This window comes from Ursus maritimus, unplaced genomic scaffold (genome assembly GCF_017311325.1).
Source record: "Ursus maritimus isolate PB19 unplaced genomic scaffold, ASM1731132v1 scaffold_4, whole genome shotgun sequence".
Lineage (NCBI taxonomy): Eukaryota > Metazoa > Chordata > Mammalia > Carnivora > Ursidae > Ursus > Ursus maritimus.
Genome location: NW_024426552.1, coordinates 68,902,292 through 68,908,964, shown reverse-complemented (window position 1 = coordinate 68,908,964; position 6,673 = coordinate 68,902,292). Strand labels below are relative to the sequence as shown.

Sequence of the window (6,673 nt, the reverse complement as noted above, 5' to 3'; positions counted from 1 at the left end):
CTTCTTTGAAGAAATATATGTTCACATCTTCTGCCCATTTTTAATTGGATGATTTGTTTTTCTGGTGTTGAGTTGTATAAGTTCTTTATATATTTTGGATACTAAACTTTTATCAGAAACGTCATTTGCAAATATCTTCTCCAATTCAGTAGGTTGTCTTTTAGTTTTGTTCATTGTTTCCTTTGCTGTGCAGAAGCCTTTTGTTTTGACGCTGTCCCAATAGTTTAGTTTACTTTTGTTTCCCTTGCATCATGGGACCTATCTAGAAAAATGTAGCTAAGGCCAATGTCAGAGAAGTTACTGCCTGTGCTCCCTTCTAGGATTTTTATGGTCTCAGGTCTCACATTTAGGTCTTTAATCCATTTTGAATTTTCTTGTCTTAGAGATTTTGGGGGGCGGAGAACCGTTGCCTATGAGCTCTGCTGGCCCAGAAACTCTTCGCCAAGCTGAAGCAGACTTAGGGAATGGGTAGGACATGCATTTTTCCAATCAGGAGGGAGTCCACCTTCGGGAGAGTCATCCACTCAGATCATCTTTATCAATAATCTCCTTTTGTGCGTCCCGTATGTTAAAAAAACAAAGACGACGACGCAGAAATTGCTTTGCGGCGGACTTTCAGAGTGCCATGAACTTCTTGATCATCGGTTCATGGATGAATTTTTTTGTACCTGCTATGTACAACGTTTTCTGCTAGCTCTTGCCAAGAGGTCAAAAGAAATACGGAACTAATAGCAGCCACCATCACAGGGGTGCCAGGCACTACGCTAAGGGCTTCATGTGCGTTATCTCGTCGCTCCTGCTCTCAGGGCGCTTGAACCTAGTGAAGGCAAAATATTTACAGTGTCTGTTGCATCTCTAGTGAGAAATGCAGGCAACCACACCAGGAGAGTCAGAGAAGGGATCTCTAGTTCTGTTCTTTCCCATCAGAGCTAGGGGTCGAAGTGTCCTGGAGGGTTGGCCCGCATCTCTTATAGCCTGTTGATTTGTAATTCCACGTGGCATTATTATCCTTGGAATGTCCATCCTAAGAAAGCAAGAGGGACACCTGGGGGGCTCAGTCGGTTAAGTGTCTGCCTTCGGCTCAGGTCATGATCCCAGGGTTCTGGGATCGAGTCCCGCATCGGGTTCCCTGCTCAGCGGAGAGAGGCTGCTTCTCCCTCTGCCCCTCACCCGACTCGTGCACTCTCTCTTTCTCAAAAAATAAATAAATAAAATCTTTAAAACAAACAAACAAACAAACAAACAAAAACAAGAGCAAGTCCTTCCTGCTCCAAACACCCAGCAAATTGTCTTTGCTCCCTAAAATATTCATTCGTAGTGGTAATGATGATAAAAGTCCAATGAAAGAGAACAAAGGTTCTCTTGCAGACCTTTTTCTTCTTGTGGTATGCATTTTCTACTCACCTGTGTGTACTCACCTTTGTGTCTACCTACATGTTGGTAACTCCTGGATTATAATCTCTAGTTCCAACATTCTCTCCCAAGGTCTTCCCTAGAAGATCCAGACATATTTTTAACTGTCTGCTGGTCAAACAACTCCTCCCAGAGTGGCTGCAACACAATGTTTCCCAAACTGAATTCTTAGTCTTTGTGTTAGCCGGTTTCTGTCCCTCTTTGGGTAACACTGTTAGCGGCATGCCTGCACCCGGGCAGTCCACCCCCTGGAGACTCCACCACTCACATCCAACTGCTGGTTGAATGGTCACCCATTCCTGCTGATTCTAACTCAGAAATGTTTCTTTACCTTTTAGAAAAAGATTTTTATTCATTTATTTTAGAGAGAGAAAGTGCGTGCACGAGAGTGGGGTGGGGGGGCAGGGGGCAGAGGGAGAGGGAGAAAGATCTCTAGCAGACTTCCTACTAAGTGTGGGGCCTGACATGGGGCTCAATCTCATGACCCCGGGATCACACCCGGAGCCGAAACCAAGAGTCGGACGCTTAACAAACTGAGCCACCCAGGCACCGAACTCAGAAATGTTCCTTGAACCCAAACCTACTCTTCATCCTTCCTGCCACTGCCCTGGATCTAGATTCATCAACTCAGGTCTGAACCATTTCAGTAGCCACCTTAAACAGGGCTGTCTCCAGTGCAGATTTCCACCCAGCAGCCATGGGCGTCTTTCTAAAATGTATATTGGATTGTCTCACTCCCTGCTTAAGCCCTTTCATGGCTTGCCGTTGCCTTTCTCACCTTAAAACCAGGTTCAAAAGGTTTAGCGGGTCCTCAGAGGTCCCTAAGGACTGCCTGACGGGACTCCAGGCACTCCATCCCCTCCTTATCCCAAGCAATGTTGTAATGTTTTATACATTACTTGTAAATGTTTTATACATTAAGGTTCTTCACAGAATTTATTTTGAGGAAGGCAGCTGCTATCCCTCAAAAAAAATCCTTAGAAAACCCATGGTCTTGATGGATATGTGGAGACGAGCCAGTTTGTTGGCAAATAGCACCCAGAGCTCTCCCTCTCATCTGGAGCAAGCTGGAAGGACCTACGACTTCCAGCTGAAATCAATGTGGCTTTGCAGCTGGAAACACCACTTTTTCACGCCAGCAAGATGGTAACCCTGACTGCACGGCTCAGGATCGGACCCTCCCCATGCAGGCTGCTCCAGGGAGAGGGGATCAGGGCACTTCCGCTGGAACAGGACCGACGGTGCAGCCAACCCTCCCCTAGACAAGCGCATCCCCCCTTGGGATGGTGAGAGTTTGGGGGACTAAGTGCCTTTTTCTTCGAGGCTGCTGCGCGTGCTGTGGAGCCTGTATCCGTCTCCTTCTCAGCTGTAACAAAGCCAAGTTTAATGTCAAGCAGGACACCGGCATTACCGAGGAGAGCTGAGGCGGAGGCAAGGAGCTGGGCACTTCTCAGCTGGAGGAGAAAGTACAGATGCCTCACGCGGCCTCATCTTGCCTACAGCCTCTCTTCGTTCCATATTTCAACATGTGTCTACAAGTGGGTTTCATCCAGTCTTTTTATTTTTAAGAGAACTTTAATTAATTTTATGTACAGAAAATTCAACAGTGTACACTCAGCCCAGTTTGGTGGCCAATTCTTTAGCCTTTGTCTTTTCCATCTTGGCAATGAGAGCCACTGACGTTGGACCCAGGACGTTGCCTCCCCTGTGATGGTGGAACTCATCCTATCTGTCATTGTAATCGGTCCTGATGGCTTCCACCGGCTTAGCCAGAGCTCCTCTGTCTTCCGAGTTAACATGTGTGGAGGCGACAGTGGATACAGGCCTTCCTGTGAACCAGATGCCCCAGCCTGGCCTTCCCCTTGATAGTGCTGTAGGGGACCCCCATCTTGTGACACAGGGCAGGCAGGAAGACACCTGGGATTGACATCATGTGCAGTCACTACCAGCTGAACCTTCTAGTTTTCCGCCAAGGTGGTGACAGTATTAACCCCAGCTTGAAGGACAGGCAGCCTCTGAGTGGGGACTATCCCTTTGCCGGCAACTTTCTTCCCAGCCCAGGCCAACTATCTCGGCTTCTTCTCTTGCTTTGTCTCTGGTCTGTATCTGTGGGCCGGCTGAGGCAGTTGAGTGGCTGTTTGGTGGTCTAAGGCCCCGGGCGAACTGGTTAATCACGGGAGTCACTCTTGGACATTTATAGAGAATAGCCCTTTGCCGCTGCAGCCGGCTGTAGTAGGGCCATTTGACAAAGCCGGTGAGGTCCCTTTTGGGCTGGATGTCCTGTCTGTTGCCAAAATTCTTGGGCCTTTTCTCCAACAGGGAACTGACCACCTTCTTGGCCTCCTGCTTGTTCACAATAACAGGGCTGGGGCCCCCTTCTTCCTCTTAGCTTTCTTTCCTTTCGGCATCTCGGATGGCTGGAGGGGAGAGTGGGTTTCATGCAGTCCGATCTGCTCACAGTTTCCCTAAACACAGAACAAATGTTCCCCACCCTGTCCTCCCTGTCAGAGGGTTCCCTTACTTGCAGTGGTCTCTCCTCTGCCTACGCCAACCTCCCCATCCCCAAGGCATTGCTTGGGCTCCCCTCTTCTGGGAAGTCTCCCCAGCGAGATCTCCACCTGTGGTGCTTTCCACTCTGCCTTGGGTTCTCCGCCCCGGCCACAGACCGGCAGCCCTGCCATCTGGCCCTTTACCTTGATGGCTGGGCCTGGCCAAGCAGTGAGCTAGTGCCTCCCCCGCTTCTCCTGGCCTCAGCACATGACAGGGAGGGGATTTCCTTTGGGGCCTTAACTGGGAATTGTTCTCTTGCCCCACGTCAGCTGGCTGCTGGGGGAGAGTCTTCAGTAGTTTCATTTCCCTCGTTTGGAATGTAGTTTTTAAGAACCAAAAGTCAAAAACGGAAAGAGGAGAGGCCTCCACCCACATTGGAACCACTCAACCCCTCATGATGCCAGTCCTGGAAAAGCTTCGGGGTCAATGCAAAGACTGAGGGCAAGTGAGGGTGTCCTGGCCGAAGGTCCTTCTTGGCTTGTATATTCCTCTGCTCTAACCATCTCGGGGAGGGTGGGTCTCAAATCATCAGGTCAGCCCCTCTTGCTCCTTGTTGCCCACCAGGTGGGGACTTACACAGTTCGCAAAACTCTCCCAGGACAATGAGCGCGTGGCCTCCCTCGGCCACTAATTCCAGTGACTGACCTCTGTGTGGACACTGCCTCTTCCTTTTCCGGAAACACTGACAGTATCCACATATGATCAAAGATTTCATGTGGTGCCAAGATGACAAGATTCTGGCAGAACGATCCTGTCAGTGCCAGGGCGTGCCTGGCCCTGGGACGCTGAGGGGGAGGCACGCACATGGTAGGCATGTTTGGTTCAGGGCAGAATTGGGGGGACTCATAGAAGGACAGGAATGAGGCGCTGGGAGAGTCATGGGAGAAGCGCGCACGACTAGTGGGTGACTCCGGAGGAAGCTTGTGGAAGAGGCAGCCTCTGAATTGCGACCTTCTGAGATGGGACTGGGCCTCGGGTTGAAGACCGAAGGAGAGATAAGGAAGATGGTGCATGAGATGAAGCCGTGTCCAGGAGAGACTGGAGGAGAGACGATGGTATCTCTTTGTGTCTCTGCGGGACTCGGATCACGGTTCTGTCCTGTGCTGCCCAGGGCCAGTTCTTGTTCTGGTCTGCCTTTCCTGGGGCGGGGGGTCCTGGCAGCAGGGACTATGGTTTGGTCACCTTGGTAGGTATCCCCAGGAATACCCGCTCTAGCAGCTTGTGCGTGCCCAGCAAATTTTTTCTTTTTTCTTTTTTTCTTGAAATATAGTTGGCATCCGATACATATGCTATTGTATTCGTTTCAGGGGTACGACAGTCATTCAACATCTATATACATTAAGAAGTGATCACTGTGATAAGGCTAACTACTGTCACCATACAGGGTTGTTAAATGTTATTAATATATTCCCAGTGCCGTACACTACATCTCCTTGGTTTATTTATTTCATACCTGGAAGTTTGTGCCTTTCAATCCCCTTCTCCTCTCTTGTGCATCCCCTCACCCGCTTCCCTGGGCATCCACCAGATTGTTTTCTGTATGAGTCTGTTCCGTCTGTTTTGTTTTTTAGCAACAAAAATTTCTTAAATGAATGAGGGTTAAAGTGTCCTTTGCTCCGGAGCAGTTGGAGAGGTTGAAGTTTCAAGAAAAATCATTTGTTGGTCATTGAGAAATTCTTTTTCATAATTGATGAGTATAAATCTGTGTCCTCACTCTGGGTTCAAGGCCTTGCATGACCCGGTCCTCCTGCGGAATGTGATCAAAAAAGACATGACCCCTGATTGACCCCTGAGCTGGACCTGGGTCCTTGCAGGCTCCTCACCCCCTCCCTGTCCTGGGAGTGTGGGTTCCACTTGCCTTTCCTGCTCCCAGAGCCGGCTCCAAGGACGTGGCCTTGAGATGGTGACATGATGTTGAAAACAGCTGCGGGGTATGTGTGACCGAACCCGGTCAGGTCCTCTTTATAAACTTTTAAGATTGGAGGGTGGGTCCGGGGATCTATTCATCTTGTTGCCGCCAGAGACAAGCCTTTGCTATTATTAAAACTGCCACCGACCAAGCCATCTTCTGCTCAGGTATATTGTCTCTCAACAACTCTGTGAAGGAGGCAGTCACTGACTTAATTTACAAAAGAGAAAATCAGGCTCTGGTTGATCACGTGTTTTGCCCGAGGCCGCACAGTAAAAAGTGTCAGTACCAAGTTGTTTTTAGAACAGTGAGTGGTTTTTTAAAAAAAATTCTGATTATAAAAGCATTATATAGATACTGGAAAGGCTAAAGAGAAGAAAACCAACCACGGAGGCACAATACAGAGACAGCTCCCTATCAACACTATGGTGTGCTGCATTCCAAGCTTTTTCTATGCACAAGTAATATTTTTTAATATAAAGTTAAGATCAGATTCCATGTGCTCTTTTTAAAACTTACATAATTTATAATTTGTTTCCCTGTGTCCTTAAGCTTTCATGGATATGATTTTGATTAGCTCTGTAATACTCTGTCACATGGATGTCTGTAATTAATTATCTGGTCCTCTTTCGTGTGGCGTTAGAGTACAGGTCCAAAATAACCTTGTCCTAAAATCCTGGGGCCAAAAGTGTTTCAAAAATCATAATTTTTTTGTGATTTACCAGGGTAACACCATGCATATGCTGGCTAATTCTTCCAGCAGGGTCTCAACCGCAGCCCTAAATCACCACGTTAATATTT

General features: G+C 48.2%; 1 pseudogene; it reads right to left on the bottom strand.

The window, feature by feature from the left end:
- Positions 1–2,163: 2,163 nt before the first annotated feature.
- Positions 2,164–6,372, bottom strand: LOC103678931 (annotated as a pseudogene).
- Between the last annotated feature and the right edge of the window lie 301 nt (positions 6,373–6,673).